Raw genomic sequence first — 20,784 nt, forward strand, 5'->3', positions numbered from 1 at the left:
AAATTCAAGCCTGCTGCAGAAATTTTCATAAGTAAAGATAAACCAAATATTAATCACTAGGACAATGGGGAAAATGTCTCCAGGGAATGTCAGAGATATTGGTTATTGCCCCTCCCATCACAGGTCCAGAGGCCTAAGAAGAAAAATGGTTTTATAGGCTGAGCTCAGGGCCTTCCTGCTCTGTGTAGCCTCAGGGCATGGTGCCCTGTGTCTCAGCCACTTCAGCTCCAGCTGTGGCTAAAAGGGACCAAGGTACAGCTCAGGCCATTGCTTCAGAGGGTAACAGCCCCAAGCCTTGGCAGCTTCCACACGGTGTTGGACCTGTGGGTGCATAAAAGTCAAGAATCGAGATTTGGGAACCTCTGCTTAGATTTTACAGTATGTATGGAAATGCCTGGATGTCCTGGTAGAAGTCTGCTGGAGGAGCAGGCTCCTCATGGAGAACTTCTGCTGGGGCAGTAAACAAGGGAAATGTGGGGTTAGAGCCCCCACATAGATTCCCCACTGCAGCACTGCCTAGTGAAGTTGTGAGAAGAGCGACGCCGTTTTCCAGACCCCAGAGTGGTAGATCCACTGACAACTTGCACCATGTGCCTGGAAAAGCCACAGACACTCAACGCCAGCCCATATAAGCAGCCGGGATGGGGGCTGTACCCTGCAAAGCCACAGGAGCAGAGCTGCCCAAGACCATGCATGCCCACCTCTTGCATCAGCATTAACTGGATGTGAGAATGTGAGACATGAAGTCAAAGGAGATCATTTTGGAGCTTTAAGATGTAATGATTGCCCTGCTGAATTCTGGACTTACATGGGACTTGTAACCCCTTCGTTTTGGCCAATTCTCCCATTTGGAATGGGTGCATTTACCAGAATGCCTGTACTCACATTGTATCTAGGAAGTAACTAACTTCCTTTTGGTTTTATAGGCTCATAGGCAGAAGGGACTTGCCTTGTCTCAGATGAGACTTTGGACTATGGACTTTTGAGTTAACGCTGAAATGAGTTAAGACTTTAAGGGACAGTTGAGAAGGCATGATTGGTTTTGAAATTTGAAAAGACATGAGATTTGGGAGGGGCAAGAGGCAGAATGATATGGTTTGGCTCTGTGTTCTCACTCAAATCTGATGGTTTTATAAATGGTGCTTTTTCCTGTACTTTCACATGCTCTCTCTCTCACCTGCTGCCATGTAAGATGTGCTTGCTTCCCCTTCCACCATAATTGTAAGTTTCCTGAGGCTTCCCCAGCCATGTGGAACTGGGAGTCAATTAAACCTCTTTCCTTTATAAATTACCTAGTCTTGGGAATTTCTTTATAGCAGTGTCAAAACAGACTAATACAGATCTCATGAGAACTTATTCACTATCACAAGAACTTACCCGCTATGATGAGAACAGCAAGGGGGAAATCCGCTCCCATGATCTAATCACCTCCCACCAGGTTCCTCCCCCAACATAGGGAATTACAATTCAACATAAGATTTGGGTGGGGACACAAAGCCATACCATATCAGCATCTAAAAAACATTTCTGTCATAGTATTCTTCATGACGTTTTGTAATTTGGCTGTCTCTTCCACTAATTTCTAATCTTTGAACACAGGGTATAGGATATTCTTTTGTTGTCGAGATTGCACTTAATGAGAAGTGCGCACAGCCAATTGGCTTCCATTATTATTCACTGGAAGAATGGTTTTGGCTAACTGAAGCCGTCACACCTGAAGACACTAGGTTATATTTCCTCTTCCAGCAGCTCTAGCCAATGACTTGATGACTTGCTGATACAGGGATATGATCACATGAACCATCCTCACACTCAGTCTGTACCCTGGAAAACCTCTGTGTTTTAGTTCATGCTCCTTAGTTACTCATGGAATCAAGCTGAAGCTAAATGTATCCTGAAGCCATGTTTTTTCCAGCTTCTTCATCCCATCCATCCCATGCAGGGGCCTTTGAAAACAGTATGCTGAGAATAGATAGGGCTCAAGGACAGTATCTCCAATTGAACTTTTAATGAACTCCCGTAGGCGCCAAGAAGGCGGGCAGATAAAGAAGAGCATAGAAACAAAGAACTGAGTAGAAGGTTACATCTGGGAAAAGAAAGTTTGTTTTGCATTGCATTCTTTCTGCTGACGTGGGATTTATGGAGTATAAATAAAGTGAGGTGGAGGCTCTGAGCGCGGCCGCCATGTTCTCTGTGTGTCTTTGTCTTTTGTGTGTTCTTTCATTCTCCACCACCCCCGGCACGGACCCCAACAATCCCACTTCCATCTCTCCCTCTTATTCATATTGTGCTGAGACAGAGATTTTAAACTGCTAAAAATTTTTAAACTATAGACCTAATATAATGCTGTTAAGGCATAGGACATTCAAGAAATGTTGGCTTAGTAGAAGGAATTGAGTAATTAAGCCGAATATGTCTAATTACTCGTGTCTTTACTGCTTCATTGTCATGATGCCTGGCTTCTCTCTCTGATTTCCTTGTCCTGAGAAAATAGTGATGTCTCAGTGGGCTCCTAATAAATAGTTTCAGTTGATGTTTTCTTATCAATCTTTGAGCCACATTTGTGCTTGACAGGTTTTGAGTTAATAATCCTCTTAACTCTTTTTCTATCAATTAGGCTAAAGCTATCTGGATTATATGACAACATGTAAATCACATATACGGGATCATCTTTTAGAAAACGCAGACGAGGAATAAAACCATTATATTGGAAATAGTTTTACATCAAAAATTAAAATTGGTTATCTTAAGGTTTTACCTACTCCAAAAATAGGTTTCATTGAGTTCATACAGTGTTTAAAGATACTTTGACCTAGTTACCAACACTTAAAAATTCAAACTTCAAGATGTTAAATCACACATAAATTGAAAGATGTAATATATTTACTTTTATATGGTAAAGGGCAAACTTTCCTTTTGCCCTCTGAAGGTTCACTAATAAATTAACTGACTAAAATAAAATTAATAGAAAAGGCATACAAATGTATTAATGTGCTGCAGAGTCATACAAAATATAAGAACTCAAAGAAATGGCCAGATAGTTGCTTTTCTATCATCTTGAGGTTACAGAAAGAATGGAGGCTTGGATCCTGGCAAAACAGCTTATGGTGGCAAAAGAGGATATAGAAGGGAAAGAAGAGGAGGCCTGACTAGCAAAGGTGATCTTGTGATGTAGAGGCAACCTCACAGGTAGCAGCAATCAGAGATACTAAATGATAAAAATTACTTTCAGACTTTTAAAGGTGTCAGACTCTCACTTAATTTTTCATAGATCAGTAAAAAAGGGGGACCATAGAGAAAACCTGGCTGTATCAATGCAGATTTTCTCTACAGATACAAATCTCTCTCACAAAAGACAGCTTTGTAGAGCTACTTCTGTTTTCAGGCCTTCTGAATAGCCATCTCAAAATATGTCAAAGAAGTATATTGTTGGGGGTCAGAAAACAATACCCTAAAATGAAGGCCTCCGAAGTATCTCGGAAGTTTTTCTCTGACCATCTCCTGCCCTCCTGTCTCAGTCCCATTCTCCACAGAGGTTAGCCATAGAAACTAGAATTCCCATTCTTCAAGGCAGGTCATAGACACCAGAGCTCCTTTTCCCCAAAGCCAGCCATAAAACCTAAAAGACTATTCTAACTTTCCGTCTGTCTTTCTGTGTTGAACCTGGCCAAAAAGAAATTTTCTGACCTATCTTGTTTGACTTTAGGTCATAAGACCCCCATTCCAAAGAGGGTCCCCCCATACCCAGAAGGATAAAATACAGGCTCAGAGAGGCCAAGAATGATCCAGATAAGCCATTTTTTTCATGGAATTAGAAAAAAACTGTTCTAAAATTCATATGGAATCAAGAAAGATCCTGAATAGCAGTCCTAAGTAAAATGAAGAAAACAAAGCCTCACGCTACCCAACTTCAAACTATACTACACGGCTACAGTAACCAGAACAGCATGGTACTTGTACAAAAACAGATATGTAGACCAATGGAATAGAATAGAGAACTCAGAAATAAAGCTGCACACCTACAACCATGTGATCTTCAACAAAGTAGACAAAAATAAGCAATGGGGAAAGGACTTCTTATTCAATAAACGGTGCTGGGATACCTGGCTAGCCTTATGTAGAAGACTGAAACTTGACCCCTTCCTTTCACCATATACAAAAATCAACTCAAGATGAATTAAAGATTTAAATGCAAGGTCACAAACTATAAGAATCCTGGAAGAAAACCTAAGAAACACAATTCTAGGCATTGGCCTTGGCAAAGAATTTATGACTAAGTCCTCAAAAGCAACTGCAACAAATACAAAAATTGAAAAATGGGATCTAATTAAACTAAAGAGCTTCTGCACAGCAAAAGAAACTATCAACAGAGTAAACAGACAACCTACAGAATAGGAGAAAATATTTACAAACGTGCATCCAACAAACCTCTAGTATCTAGAATCTATAAGGAATTTAAATAAATGAACCAAGTGAAAAACAAATAATCCCATTAAAAAGTACGCAAAGGACATGAACAGACACTTCTTAAAAGAAGATATACCTGCGGCCAACAAGCATATGAAAAAATGTTCAACATACTAATCATCAGAGAAATACAAATCAAAACCACAATGAGATACCATCTCATACCAGTCAGAATGTCTATTATTAAAAAGTCAAAAATCAAAATGTGCTGGTGAGGCTGCAGAGAAAAGGGAAGGCTTCTACACTGTTGGTGGGAATATAAATTAGTTCAGCCACTATATAAAGCAGTTTGGAGATTTCTCAAAGAACAGAACTACCATTTGACCCAGTAATCCTATTACTGGGTACATATCCAAAGGAAAATAAATCATTCTACCAAAAAGGCACATGCACTCATTCATTCATTGCATCACTATTCACAGTAGCAAAGACAGAGAATCAACCTAGATGCCCATCAACAGTAGATTAGATAAAGAAAATCTGGTACATATGTACTATGGAATACTATGCAACCATAAAAAGAGAATGAAATCATGTCCTTTGCAGCAACATGGATGTAGCTGGAGGCCGTTATCCTAAGTGAATTAATGTAGTAACAGAAAACGAAATACCACATGTTCTCATTTGTAAGTCGGAAGTAAACACTAGATACACACATGAACATAGAGATGAGAACAAGAGATACTGGGGACTACTAGACAAGGGAGAGAAGGAGGGAGGCAGGGACTGAAAAACAACCTATTTGGTACTATGCTCACTTTTTGGGTAACGGGATCCTTTGTACACCAAACCTCAGCATCATACAATACACCCATGTAACGATCCTGCACATGTACCCCCTGTATCTAAAATAAAAGTTGAAATTATAAAAATAAAATAAAATTTTGGACAGGCGCAGTGGCTCACGCCTGTAATCCCAGCACTTTGAGAGGCCGAGGCAGGTGGATCACCTGAAGTCAGGAGTTCAAGACCAGCCTGACCAACATGGAGAAATCCCGTCTCTACTAAAAATACAAAATTAGTCAGGCATGGTGGTGCATGCCCGTAATCCCAGCTACTCAGGAGGCTGAGGCAGAAGAATTGCTTTAACTTGGGAGGTGGAGGTTGCCGTGAGCCGAGATCATGCCATTGCACTCCAGTCTGGGCAACAAGAGCGAAACTCCATCTAAAATAAATAAATAAAATAAAAAACAAAAAAAAAATTATTTCAGTGCAAAAAAATATACAGACAGACATTGCTGAGTTTCCCCACTCAGTCTGTTAGCATTTGATCATACTCTTTGTCAGATCATATTTCTACATGGCTGTTCATGCTTTGTTGAAACCAAACATAAAAATTGACAATTTCCTCTGTGCCTTTGGGTCTTCATTCTGAATGGTCCCATGTATACATACTAAATAAACTTGTATGCCATTTCTCCAAATAATCTGCCTTTTGTGAGTTTATTTTTCAGTGAAGCTTCAGAGAGCTAAGAGGAACCTGCAGCCCTTGGCCCCTACAATATTTGGGATGAAATATTTTGGTTTCCTTCACTCTCATGACAACAATGGATAGGTGTTCCCTGGTTCACCATAGTCCTGGATATTCTTTATTGTCTTACATCTAATCTGTTTCTTCGTGTGTGTATTAATTTTCAAAATTGTTATTATTTTTAATTAACACATAATAATTGTACATATAGTGGGGTACTTAATATGTGATATTAATATTTCAGTACATGTACACAATGTGTACTGATCAAATCAAGGTAATTAGTATATCCATCACCTCAAACATTTATCATTTCATTTGTGTTGAGAACATTCAAAATCCACTCTTCCAGCAATTTGAAAATACGCAATAAATTTTTATTATAGTCATCCTACAGTGATATAGAACACTAGAACTTATTCCGTCTATCTAATTGTACTTATATATCTGTTAACCAGCCTCTGGCTTTTCCCTGAACCCCCACACCTTTCTTAGCCTCTAGTAACCACTATTCTACTATATACTTCTATGAGATCAGTGTTTTTAGCTTCTACGTAAGTGAGAACATGCAGTATTTATTGTTCTGTGCATGCCTTATTTCACTTAATATAATGTCTTCCAAGCTCATCCATGTTTCTTTTTTAAGGGACCTGCTTGGCTGCATCTGCATTAGAACCCTTAAGATATACTGGGAGCATATGGGCAGGGATCATATTCCATCTATTTCCAAATCCTTAGCAATTAGCACAGTATCTGCCAAAATAGGTGTGCTGTAAATGTTTGTTAAATTTACTGTTTAGAGAGAAGGAAAAATGTCTTTTGGAAAATAATGTACTTTTCAACTCAAAGTAAGAGAAGCCTATAAAATATCCCAACTGCAGCAGAAAACTAGGCAGCAGTAAAAAGGATGGTACAATTGAGAGTTGTAACAGACAAGAGGTTTGTGACTTTCAGTGTCAGTGTCAGTTCTGGTATCACCCAAACAAGTGCAACAGCGATTAGGAAGAGAAGCAGTAACAGTGATTGACCTAGTAGTACAGCTGATTAATTCTGTATCCAGGAAGACAGATTTTAAGGACTGAAATGAAAGCAACTGCAAGCAGAAGGACACTGACAAATGACCACAATTAACATTTCTGATAGCCTAAAGCAACTAACACAGCATGATAAAATGTGGAGCACAGAAGGTACAACAGGTGAGAGCTACAGGCTTCAATAGAGGCTTGAGACCTCAATCTAGATAAAGGCTCTACATATAGTGCCTTCTGGATGTTGGCAACACCAACATCCCTTAACAAAGAAGAATTTGTTTAAATTTCATGCCAGATATACATTACATAATTTTCTGCACTTAACTAAGATTAACTTTACTAGCTAACTGTGTCTGTGTGCATACACACACACACACAATGTAGATTCTCTCAGAAAAAAATTTTGATGATTTAATTTTCAAATAAATATTGGAAAGATTGCCTTCAAGCATTGTTAGAAAGATATAATTTAAAAAGATGAACCCAAATGTATGTAGTATTCAATATTTAGGTGTTAAATAAGATAAATTAGGAAGTACATCACAGACAAAAAGGCACCATACTATTAGTCCATTGACTGTCTCTCCCTCTAGTTTTTGCTTTGTATTTTATTTTCTCTCTGCTTGTACTGAATTATTTTCCTTTTATCTAATCATCTTCTGCCATAGGTCAATCAATGTTTTCAAGTCATAGCCAAGACCAAGTTGCCTGTTTAGTTTTCTATTCATTTTTGAAGCTCTTCTTTCCCCCAAGAAAACCCCATAAATTTCTTAATCACACACAGGCAAAAACATTTTTGATATAAATCAAATAAATTTTCAACTTAAGAGGAAGTTCATCACTATAAATAATAGGTATGGATAGTATAAAAGTTGGTGCTGGTGGGGCATGGTGGCTCATACCTGTAATCCTAGTACTTTGGGAGGCCAAGGCAGGAGGATAATTTGAGCCCAGGAGTTCAAGACTAGCCTGGGCAACAAAGCAAGACTCTATCTAACAAAACAAAACAAAAGCTCAGTATTGGTATACTTTCAGGTATACATTAGGATTACATTTCCCTGACACTGCTTAAGTTCGGCATAGATTTGTGCATTTATTTGGCCAATAAAATGTGAAATGTAAATGAAATATGTCTCTTCCGTGGCAGATTTAAGGGGCCGTAAGTGATTTTCAAAAGTCTCTTCTCTCTGTCAAGTCTATCATGGAAGAAGTTGTTGAGAAAGTACTTTTATCAGCCTGGGTCCCTGAGTGTTTAAATATGAGCAAAGCCTTTAGTTCTTTATGTCATATAGCATGAGTAAAAAATAAATTTTTGGGCCAGGCACGGTAGCTCACGCCTGTAATCCCAGCACTTTGGGAGACCGAGGCAGGCGGATCATGAGGTCAGGAGTTTGAGACCAGCCTGGCCAACATGGTGAAACCCCGTCCCTACTAAAAATACAAAACTTAGCTGGGCATGGTGGCACACACCTGTAATCCCAGCTACTCAGGAGGATGAGGCGGGAGAATCACTTGAACCTGGGAGGCGGATGTGCAGTGAGCCAAGATCGTGCCACTGCACTCCAGCCTGGGCAACAAAGCAAGACTCCGTCTCAATAAATAAATAAGTAAACACAAAAAAATTTTTGTTGTCTTAAGTCACTAAGGCTTGGGGTTTGTTTGTTACAACAGCATAATCTACATAATCTAGCCCATTCTTACTGATATGACTAAATTGCAAAGAGTTGTGGTAGTAAAACTCCACGGTGGTATACAGTTAATTAAAAATATTATTTGATATCTCAGCTCAGAATTTCTGGATGACAAACATGTAAACTAGAGGGAAATTTGCATACAAATAATATTGGGCCAGATGACCCAGGAAAGTGAATTTCAAACTGTTCCAGGGTGATCTTTAAGGGTTTCTCTGAATCTCTTCAGAGATCATCTGAGGGGACTGGGGAGGGGGGAGGGTTCTTTGTAGACCCTAATCACACAAAACATCTGTTTCCGGGATTATCTGAGATAGTTTGTTCAAAAATACAGTTTCCAAGTATTATTATAGTTGAGCAAAGGATCATATGGTGAAATAATATTGGGAAAAACATTCTTTTGAGGATAATGGATAACATAAAATGCTGTTGGTAATACATACCAATTTCTCACCAGTTGCTAAATATGCCAAGCTTATCCATACCTCAGCATCTTTGCATGAGCTGAAACATGTTTCCTCTCCTCACCAATCTCTGCCTCACATATTCCTTTGCAATCTTTAATATGCAGAAAAAAATTCTCCCTTCTCTGTAAAAGCAGCCCAGATGTATGTGTGGAAATACATGTGCACACATACTAGAACATATGCCACTTTTGAAAATCCCCTATCATGTTCCTTCATCAGTGCATTTACCACATTATGGTGTAATCAGTTTGTAAATCTCTCTCCTTTGCCAGATTATGAATGGCTTACAAAGACTCTAAAAAGATATAAGTAGTTTGAAATGGCTAAAATTATATTTAAACAATGAAACATAATTTAGCTTCTCAATTCATTTTGCTCTATTGTTGTAAGCAAATTGTCAAACTTTAACTAGAATTTCCAACTCTTTACCATATCCTGTCATTAAATATTTAACATAAAATCCTCATAGTCTGTAAAATTAGATGCTATGTAAATGATTTACTACCACACTTTTATAGTTGATTTTTTTCTATTTCTGTGTTTAAAGTATAATTAACAAAGGAAATAAACAATCTGAAATAACATAAAGACTTTATTCTTTATGATTTCATATGTGCTCTACCCTTTCCTACCAACAGAAAGACTTCTAACCAATCCTCTATTCACTTTTGTTTTGACTTTCACAGGTTGTTGCTCTTACTGTAAATTCATTTTTTATATGTTCAGTAAAAACACAATTTTTAAAATATGCCAACTATACAAACTATCACATTGATTCCATTTACAGAACACCTCTACCTGTCAATAAAAATGTTTACAGTTAGCAAATAGCAATTAACAAAAAAACTCTTATTTTGGGAGAGGGTACGAGAAATAATTGTAATTTTGATATGTATTTGTCAAATGAGAAAGGCAATAAACTGTTTTGGTTTTTATTCCCAAGTACTTATGTGGAAAGAAAAGGCATGAGGGTTCCCTCAAAGTGATAGATGCAGGTGACAGATAAGGTGGAGGGTCCCCAGAGAATCTCTGACCTGCCTGTGCACTAGGAGAACGGGGTGGAGCCATGGGAAGTTCATGCCTTGTGCACGGGGCTTGAGCTGGGCCTCTTCGACTCATGTATGGTGGCCTGGAATTCAGTCTGTGAGACAGGAGCCCACTGGCAGAATCCCCTCTCACCTTGCTGAGGGTTTTCCCCCCCGCTATTTTTCCTTTCCGCCCAATCAGTTCTGCTCTACTCACCCTTCAATGTGTCCACACACCTAGTCTTGCCTGGTTGTGTGACAAGAACCCACTTTTAGCTGAACTAAGGAGTAAAGTTCTGCAACAAAAGTTTTATTTTCATTTCAAAATATAGCAACTAAAAATAAGGTGGCCTATACTATATCCTCCTTAGAGATGATTCTGTAAGTGGTGGAAATTTTTATATTCTATTATTTCCATACAGAACCAAGAAGTATTAAGAAACTATATTTTAACTCTTAGTTTCAAACAGTAACTAACCATTCCAAAAGAGGAACACTAGAAACCTAGTTCACCTTATAAACAATCCTGACCAAGGGCCAAGCTTGAAGTACATTGGTCAAAGTAGAGCATTTAAAAACATAGCTAATTAATTTATTAGCTCATTTATTTATTAATTAGTTGGGTTTGGTTCCTCAGTAGAAGTAAATAGAATGTTAAACAAATAAGAATTTAAAAGGTGATAAGTACCTTTTGGTAGAAGGTAATATTCTATCTGGGATGTCATATTTATGAAGGTAGTATTTTTATAGTATAACACCAATGACAAAGATGACTTTTAGTAAGAATGTTTAAATGATGATGATATTGGAGATCAGTAATTATCTATGTCCTTCAGAACAGAATGTAAATTTTTCCCAGTAACAAATTGCATTGACAAAATTCTACAATTCAAAATACTACATCTTATTTGTTCTTTATATTAATGAGTAATACGTAACTATGTTTTTATTTCATTATTTCAATATATATTTGTGGACTCCTACTACGCCTCACTCAGGTATGGTAAATATTGGAAACTTAAAGATCAATAAGTCTCTTTTACTTGCATGAACTCAGTAAAGAAAGATAAATAAATATCTGAAATTTGGTGTTATTTGCTTTATAGTAAACATACGCACCAGGTCTGATGGTGTCTCAGCAGAACATAGAACAGTATAGCACTCTGGAACCATGAAGTTATTCAGGATGACTCCAGAAGAATATGAGGAAGGGGAGGGGTGAGAGTAGGACAAAAAAGCAAAAGGTACCCCTAGGTAGGCAGAGGCCAGGCTGTAAACAGCTGTGAAGCCTTGCCAAGGTGTTAGAGGTTTTCCTATAGCCAGTAGTGGGCTACTGAAGAATCTTCATCAGGGAAATGGTATGACACGATCAGAACTGCTTTTTAAAGCCATCACTCTGGTGACAGTGGCAGTAAATGGTAGCAGTACATGTCATAATTATGATGGCAATGTGATAAGAGATGATTTAATTTTTCTTTCTTACCCTAGAGTTCTCAGATTTTTGACCCTGAATCTGTTACTTGGTAATATAAATAGATGTGTTCTTTAAGTGAAAAAGATGACTTACATCTAATTGTCTACTTTTTCCAATAGAAAGCAAGCATAATCAAGACTGAGTATAAATACATATAATTATGATTTGCCAATTAAAAATGTTAACAAAAAAAGACTGAGCTACATACATCTTTTTCACTGCTCTAGTCCCAGTGCCAAATATATAGGAAATAAATATTTGTTGAAGGAATGAATGTTAGTTTAAAGACTAGAGAGATTAAAGTATTTTCTGCATAGAATTTGATTGACTACAACTTAGGATGCTACTGTGTTTTTTACTGCAGTGACTGATGCAATCAATAAGTACAGGAACACAAAAGAGGCAATTGGGTTTCAAAAGAAAAATAACATATACAGCTTTGAACATTTTCAGTATAAATTATCTATGGAAAATTGAGATGAAAGCATCCAGTAAGAAACTGGTTAAAAGAGTAGGGAACACAGGGAAAAATCTGGGCTTGAAATATAAACTTGGGAATCCTTAACTCCCAAAGTAGTAGTGTAAGCCACAGAACTAGACGTTATTAGTTAGGGAATGTATAGACCAAAAAGACCAGAAACCCTAGGGAAAATCAGTGTCTTCAAAATCGCCTGAAGAAGTGCTTCTAATATCACAGAATTCAGTATCGTCAAATTCAAGAAATATGGTTTTTCAAAAGAAGAATTGGTGAACAATGTCAAATGTGAAAGAGAAACCAAGTAAAATAAAGGCAGAAGATAAAACTTTGAACTTGGAATTATTTTGTCATATAATTCAGGCTTAGAGCAAAAAGAATGTTAAGTGTTACCCAAACCACCTTTACCTGGATTTCCCAAATGTTAAATTTGGTGAATAAAAACTACTTTGTTATTCTCTACTTATTTGTATGTAGGTATGCATGCACGTATATATGTATCTATCCACATATTTTTGAACTATCTGGGACATTTGAAAATAAGTTGCAGTTATGATACTTCTAAATACTTACAATGTGTTTTCATAAAAACAAGAACATTCTCTTACATAAACATAGTACAGTTATCAAAGTCAAGATATTGACATCAATGCAAAAACACTCTTTTTTTGTTGTTGTTGTTGAGACAGGGTCTCTCTGTCACCCAGGCTGAAGCACAGTGGTGTGATCACGGCTCACTGCAACCTCCACCTCCAGGGTTCAAGGGATCCTCCTGCCCCAGCCTCCCCAGGAGCTGGGACTACAGGCCTGTGCCACCACGCCTGGCTAATTTTTGTGGGTTTTTTTGTAAAGAAGGGTTTTCGCCATGTTGCCCAGGGTGGTATTAAACTTCTGAGCTCAAGTGATCCACCTGCCTCGTTCTCCCACAGTGCTCGGGTTACAGGCCTGAGCCACTACGTGCTGGGATTACAGGCCTGAGCCACCACGCCCAGCCTGTAAACACTCTATATTCAAATTTTGCCAATTATTCCTTAACATTCATTACAGAAAATAAAATTCGGTCCAGTATGCAATTCAGAATTACAATTTGAACTTAATTGTTCTGTCTCACGCATTTCCTTTAATCTGGAAGAGTTTCTCAACCTTTAAGTATGTTGATATTTTTGAAGAGTATAAACTATTTTATACCATGTCAATCAGTTCAGGTTTTTTGTCTTGTTTAGATTGACCTTGTGCATTTTTGTCAAGAATACACCAGAAATGATGTATCACTTTCAGTGTATCATAGCATAAAGTACATAATGCATATTTAACTCACTAATGACAAAGTTAACATTAATTATTTGGTGAAAGTGATATGTGCCCGGTTTCTTTATTATAAGGTGGATATTTTATAATTAATAATTATCTTAATACTATGTAAATACATTTCCCCATTTTTACTAATCTAATTTTTTTTTTAATTTTAAAAATGTTTTCACTAATTTTTTTGTAGAGATGGGGAATCTCTACAAATGGGGAATCCCATGCTGGAGTGCAGTAACACGATCATACATAGCTCACTGCAGCCCTGAACTCCTGGGCTCAAGTGATCCTCCTTCCTCAGGCTCACAAGTAGCTGAGACTCCAAGCATACGCCACCAGGCTTGACTTACTTTCCTTTCCTTTTTCTTTCTTTCTTTCTTTCTTTCTTTCTTTCTTTCTTTCTTTCTTTCTTTCTTTCTTTCTTTCTTTCTTTCTTTCTTTCTTTCTTTCTTTCTTTCTTTTTCTTTCTTTCTTTCTCTTTCTTTCTTTCTTTTCTTTTTCTTTCTTTCATTCTTTCTTTCTCTTTCTTTGTTTCTTTCTGTCTTTCTTTCCTTCTTTCTTTCCTTCCCTCCCTCCCTCCCTCCCTCCCTTCCTTCCTTCCTTCCTTCCTTCCTTCCTTCCTTCCTTCCTTCCTTCCTTCCTTCCTTCCTTCCTTCCTTCCTTCCTTCCTTCTCTCTCTCTCTCTCTCTCTTTCTTTCTTTCTTTCTTTCTTTCTTTCTTGCACTTTCTTTGAAACAGAATTTCACTCTGTTACTGAGGCTGGAGGGAAGTAGTTCAATCTTGGCTCACAGCAACCTCTGCATCCCAGGTTCAAGTGATTCTCATGCCTCAGCCTCCCAAGTACCCGGGATTACAGGCACGCGCCACCACACCTAGCTATTTTTTTTGTATTTTCAGTAGAGATGAGGTTTTGCCATGTTGCCCAGGCTATTCTTGAACACCTGACCTCAAGTGATCCTCCTGCCTCAGCCACCCAAAGTGCTGGTGTGAGCCACCAAACCCAGGTCCTGGCTTTGCTAATTAAAAAGAAATTTATTATTCACAAATAAATAAATAAATAAATAAATAAATAAATAAATAAATATGGGTCTCACTATGTTGCCTAGGCTGGTCTGGAACTCCTGGGCTCAAGCAATCCTCCTGCCCGAGTCTCCCAGTAGCTGGGATTACTAGTGCAAGCCACTGCACCTGGCTTCTTCATTGATTTTGGTATCTGTTGATAATTCCTAACAGAAACAAGTACTGTTGTGATAGCTGCCAAATAGTGATTTTCTACTTCCATCATCTCTTATATTTATGACAATGAGCTTTGCTTTCTCCGTCATTTACTTATTTACTCTTCCATTAATAGGATTCATGGATTATTTTTCTCTATGGTTTTTAATTCACTGCTATCACCATTTATTTGGATTCTCAAATTGTCTCAGATTTGGCCAGTGGAAGCCCTTTCAGATTGGTGCCTGTGTCCTTTCAAAATGTGCCTTTCAATTCTCTGAGCGTTTATTTACTTTATGGCACAGTGGGATGTTCCAGGCTCATCTTACACTTTCCCAGTTCCAGGGCTGCAATCTGCCATTTATCTAAGGAGCTCTTATTCCTTTTAGAAAAGAATAGTATTTAGAAACCAAGATATGACTGTAGGTGCACTCATTGCTACTACCCTGGGTGTGCTTATTGTCTCACTAGAGCAGTCATTGCTCTGGACTCACTCAGTGGAAATTATTAGGATATATATATATATATCCGATATATATATATATAGGATGAATATATATATATATCACTCTATCTGTATTAAAATCACATATTTATAATTTAACTTTCAGTTCTTGGATCAGGTTAGTAATATAACATCTCATGATAATGTTAGAGCTGAGCTACGTTCAAGGCTTTTTAGCTAGTGACTCATCCTTTGTGATTAGAATTCTTTTCCATACATGGTGCCTAGAGACATCTAGGTACACAATGCTCGTTGTCTATCCCTAGCATATATCCCTGAATGCATGAACTATAACTTGAAAATAAGCCTCCCATTATGGCTTGTATACTTTTTATGGCCTTAAGGACCAGAGGCTTTTCTCAAACACATAGATGGAAACCAGATGTAGCCCCTCAAATACTGGATTATTTATCCTTGTCTTTTGTTTATATCCCTTTGATTAAGGCATTGTTACTGCGGGTATAATGTTCTCTATTTCTCAGACAGTTTTTGGCACCAGGAAATCAAGGAAATACATTTATTTGCAGATTATTTTGCATAAACTATTCAAATTTTCTAGTGATTTTATATTTTCGATTTTTATTGTTGGTGTATTAAAGGAACATTTTCTGAATGGCCGTATTTTAATGGGATTAATTCAACACATGTGTTCTGATATGGTTTGGCTTTGTGTCTGCACCCAAATCTCACCTTGAATTGTAAGAATCCCCACGTGTCATAGGATCACTGGGGTGAGATTTTCCCATGCTGTTCTCATAATAGTGAATAAGTCTCACGAGATCTGACAGTTTTATAAAGGGGAGTTCCCCTGCACATGCCCGCTTGCCTGCTGCCGTGTAAGACATGACCTTGCTCCGCATTTGCCTTCCAAATGATTGTGAGGCCTCCCCAGCTATGTGGAACTGTGAGCCAATTAAACCTCTTTCCTTTATAAATTACCCAGTCTTGAGTATGTCTTTATTAGCAGTGTGAGAACAGACTAATACATGCTCATTCTTACACACTTTCACAATCAGCCACAACATGTCAGGTTATGCTACCATAACAGAAACCCCACAAATCTTTGTGATTTAGCATAAGAAATTTTAGTTCTTGCTATGATACACGGCCAATACTGGTCATCAGGGGAGAAATGGGAAGTCTGCATTCACTAAGCAAACCAGACTTCAAGACTCTCCCTCTCATCCTAAGCTTTCATGATCACCCCTGTAGGAAGGAGAAAATGTCTAGAATGATAGACTATTTCTTGTCTTCTGCCCAGGGGTAGCATATATCACTTTCACCTACTTTTCATTTGCAAAGCAAATAATATGACCATACCTCAATTCAATGAGTGAGTGTAATTCTACAATGTACCTGTAAGGCAGAAAGCAGGAAACATTTGGTGAACTGCTCAGGTGACTACCACAATCCACGTTCTGGACAAAACATCAACTTGTCTCCATCCTGTAGGCAAAGCGGATTTACTCTTTCCTTGAGGAACAACACAAGAGTTTTTTCAAGTCCAGTAAAACTTAAATACAATTACCTCTGGCTGAAGATCAGTAATCTCCACTACACCAGATGATGTGCAGTAGCCCACATCAAATCCTGATTGCTCCTCTTGATTTGAAAACTTATGACCAAAAGTAGGATTATCTGCTCTACACTCAACCAATATATACTGTGGAACTGGAACAGGGACAAGATATATACAATAAGTTCTCTTGTATAGAAAACAGAAGAATGGAGGGGGACGAGGGGGTATGTAGCAATCATTTATTCATTTTAGTTCTATGATCTTGCTGGGAAGATCTTGCAAGGGACTTCTGTACATTGGGTAGATAATGTTTTTTTGTTGAACTCCAATTCTGCTCCTTAGGATATTGTCCTTCCCAGCAATTGGTTCTTCCCCTGAAAGGCCCTTCCGTTTCTGTTATTCACTTTGTTCACACCTACATTGGCCATCTGAGAATATATTCTTTGTCCAGTTATTTTCAAACTGCTTTCTTTTCATATAAAATGGGAGAACCAAATGTGGTTTTGTCTGTTAGTCTCTTTTATTCCAGGCTCTTTCCAAAAACAATCAGCAAGCTTCTATTTAATTTCACTAAGTTGTCTGTGCCAATGGTCACACCCATTTTTTTGCTTAACAAAATTCTTCCATTTGTTATTGTTCCTTGATTTTTAGACCCTGTCCCTATACCTGTGAACTTAATTCTGTGTACCATGAGACTACAATATTATTTTCTTTTTTCCCAAGATATTTTGTTTAGCTGAAGGGAGTTTCTTTGTATCACAATCTTTATTGTGAGGTTCAGATACTTACTTTGAGATAATTTGAACAATTCATATGTTTCAACAATTTGTGTGATTACCAATTCTTGATTTAATCCTTCATGCAATTCACCTCTGAGTTTCAATCAGCCCTTTGTTGCTCAAAGTATTGCTTACAAATATCTATTACTATTTGGTTTTGAGAATCACTTGACTTTTCAACCCTACATGTACTTAAATTTAAGGATTTTCTATAGACTTTTCATTCTTGCTTGCAAATCATCTGATTATTTTGTGTGCTTACCAATTTCTTGTAACAGCTTGTAAACATAAACAACAGCAACCAACACTCATTACTAACATTTTATTCTTTCTTTTCTTTCCTTGGGGCTGTAAGTTCATTAGGTACCTGATCTAATTTTTATGTTATTGCAGTTGAGAGTTTTGCCAAATATTACACAGGTGCATATTATCAATCAGCTTCCTTTTGTCTTTCAGTAATAATTTCTTAGTCCTTCACTGTCTTGTATGTAGGCTATTTTAGGGATTTGCTATAGGAGAGCCATACTCTTTGGAGAAGTTCAGTGCCGTCCAGGATGGACAAGATTATATTGCAATAACAATAATCCTTGCTACTGGAAGAAAATAAAGTTTATTTCTTACATATGATATATGTCAAATGTAAATTGACAGGGGATCTTGGCTTATTGTAACTAAACAGGGACCTGAGATGACAGAGGCACCATCTACTTTTATGATCACTTTAGCAAGGGAAAGATAATGTGGTCTACAATTCCCTAGCCCTTCAAGCTTTCACACTGAAGTGTCACATGGCACTGTTATATTTCATTGACAAAAACAAGTCATGTAATCATAGGGCAGGAAAGTGAGCCTACTATAGGGCTGGAAATTAGGTAACAGGATACAATTGCACTAGCAATTACAAAAGCACTAGTTGTTATAGCACTTTCTTCTAGTAGTGAATTCACTTTTAAAAGTCAAATTCTTGCATATACATTGACGCAATCATGCATAGTACCATACCTAATCGAATGGCACTCAGTTTATTTAAAGGTGATGAGAGGTTAAATGGAGTCACTAGGTTGATCAAAATAAAGCATTGCAGTTCAAAAACTGGAAAAACAAAGAGTGTTGTTAAAAGATCCAAGTGTCATTTCCTGAGAAATAAAGAATAATAGTTGTTTATTACTGGGGTGCTAACTTATTATTGCTAAGATATAAGATATTTTTCACTTCAGTTTTATATTCAATTTAATTTGCATTAAAGTTATAAACATTAAACTTGTACATACACGTAAACATATATGTATATATACACACATAACCACACACATACATGTATATATACACATACATATATATGTAAAACAGAATTTTATGAGACTCCTTGAGAGGAAGAATGTTGTTGAAATTAATGTTTTTAGAAATCAAAATACTATGATGTTTGATACTATCACAAAGAAAGTAAAAATAATTTGAGAAAAGTACATCCTGGTATACACAAGAGCATAGTAGAAAAAGAATACACTAAGGTGAATAATAAAGATGAGCAATGGTCTCAATAATTTCTCAACCAACACATTGTTTCTTGTAGTAAATTACATTTCCATTCTTCATTTTTTAATCAGAAGGAGCAAGTGACTCCTTTGAACCACAAACGTTTAATAATTCCAAGCACTAGACTTGGCACAGTGGCTTATGCCTGTAATCCCAGCACTTTGGGAGGCCAAGATGCGCAGATCCCCTGAGGTCAGGAGTTTGAGACCAGCCTGGCCAACATGGTGAAAACCCATCTGTACTAAAAATACAAAAATTAGCCAGGTATGGTAGCGGGCACCTGTAGTCTCAGCTACTTGGGAGGCTGAGACAAAAGAATCACTTGAACCCAGGAGGCAGAGGTTGTGGTGAGCTGAGATCGTACCACTGCACTCAAGCCTGGGTGACATGAGCGAAAAATAAAAAAAAAAAAAATTCCAACCACTGTAACATTTAACCATCAAATGTTAAATACATGTATTATGGGAAATTATATTGCTTTAGTTATTGTAGACTCTAGATTCTAAGGACTACGTTTGTCATAGAAAATTAATCTTTTTCAATATTCTTTAAACAAAATCATTAGCCTTTGGATAATTAACCCACTGCTATACACACACACACACACACACACACACACACACTCAGTAGACAGAAAGCCAGCTAGATAGCTAGATGATGGACAGATAGAGATATATTACATATTTATATATTGTATGTATATTAATTTGTAAATATAATTTCGATCATCTTAAAGGCTGTCTTGCCCAGCAACATTTATTAAGATTTAAAAGCAGAGGATCTGGAAACAAGCTAAGTTCAATTCTGATGCCATTAAGTCTTAGCTGTGTTGTTATCCTTCTTGTGGTTCAATTTCCTTATCTGTATACTTTGTTTTTTTTTGTTTTTGTTTTTTTTTTTTTTTTTTTTTTTTTGAGACGGAGTCTCGCTCTGTCGCCCAGGCTGGAGTGCAGTGGCGCGATCTCGGCTCACTGCAAGCTCCACCTCCCGGGTTCACGCCATTCTCCTGCCTCAGCCTCCCGAGTAGCTGGGACTACAGGCGCCCGCCCCTGCGCCCGGCTAATTTTTTCTATTTTTAGTAGAGACGGGGTTTCACCATGGTCTCGATCTCCTGACCTTGTGATCCGCCCACCTCGGCCTCCCAAAGTGCTGGGATTACAGGCGTGAGCCACTACGCCCGGCCCTTATCTGTATACTTTGTATCATAACATTCTTCATTTCACTTTTGTAAGGAGCAATTAGAAAAATAACAATTTCACAGGAAGCATTCAATATCTGTTAGCTAATATCATTATTATTTATGCAAAAGCTACAGGCAGTTTATGTCTACTTTTCTCTGAAATCTTCTTAAAATAAAGGATGTCTTTAGCATACTTAATGAAAATACACTGAAAAGTCTTGTTCTTCTATGCTGTTCACTTGTTAAGGTCGATGAGTACATGAACGGGCTAGTAAGTGCAAACATCAGTCATGAGTATGCTGCTTATTTCATCATTGTTCATGAGTACAGGTTAAGCATATCTACTTGCTTCATGTCAATACTCAATGGATTCTACTAAAAGAGGAAATAAAATGAAAAAATGCTACAGACTACTACATTTGCTACAGACTGCTACAGACTGCTACATTTGGGCATTGAGAAGAAGTGAATTCTGTCATGTATTACAACATGGATGACATGTTTTGAGGACATTACGCTAAGTGAAATAAACCAGTCACAGAAGCACAAATGATGTATGATTTGTCAAATTCATAGAAACAGAGTAGAATAATGGTTTCCAGGGTCCAGTGATGGAGGAAATGCAGAATTGCTTTTTGATGGCT

At 37.5% G+C, this 20,784-nt stretch overlaps 1 pseudogene; it reads right to left on the reverse strand.

Moving 5' to 3' along the window:
- Positions 1-479: 479 nt before the first annotated feature.
- The window catches only part of LOC105499133 (radixin-like), an 85,303-nt pseudogene continuing 64,998 nt past the window's right edge, over positions 480-20,784 (reverse strand).

This window comes from Macaca nemestrina, chromosome X, assembly GCF_043159975.1.
Source record: "Macaca nemestrina isolate mMacNem1 chromosome X, mMacNem.hap1, whole genome shotgun sequence".
In the NCBI taxonomy this organism is placed as follows: Eukaryota; Metazoa; Chordata; class Mammalia; order Primates; family Cercopithecidae; genus Macaca; species Macaca nemestrina.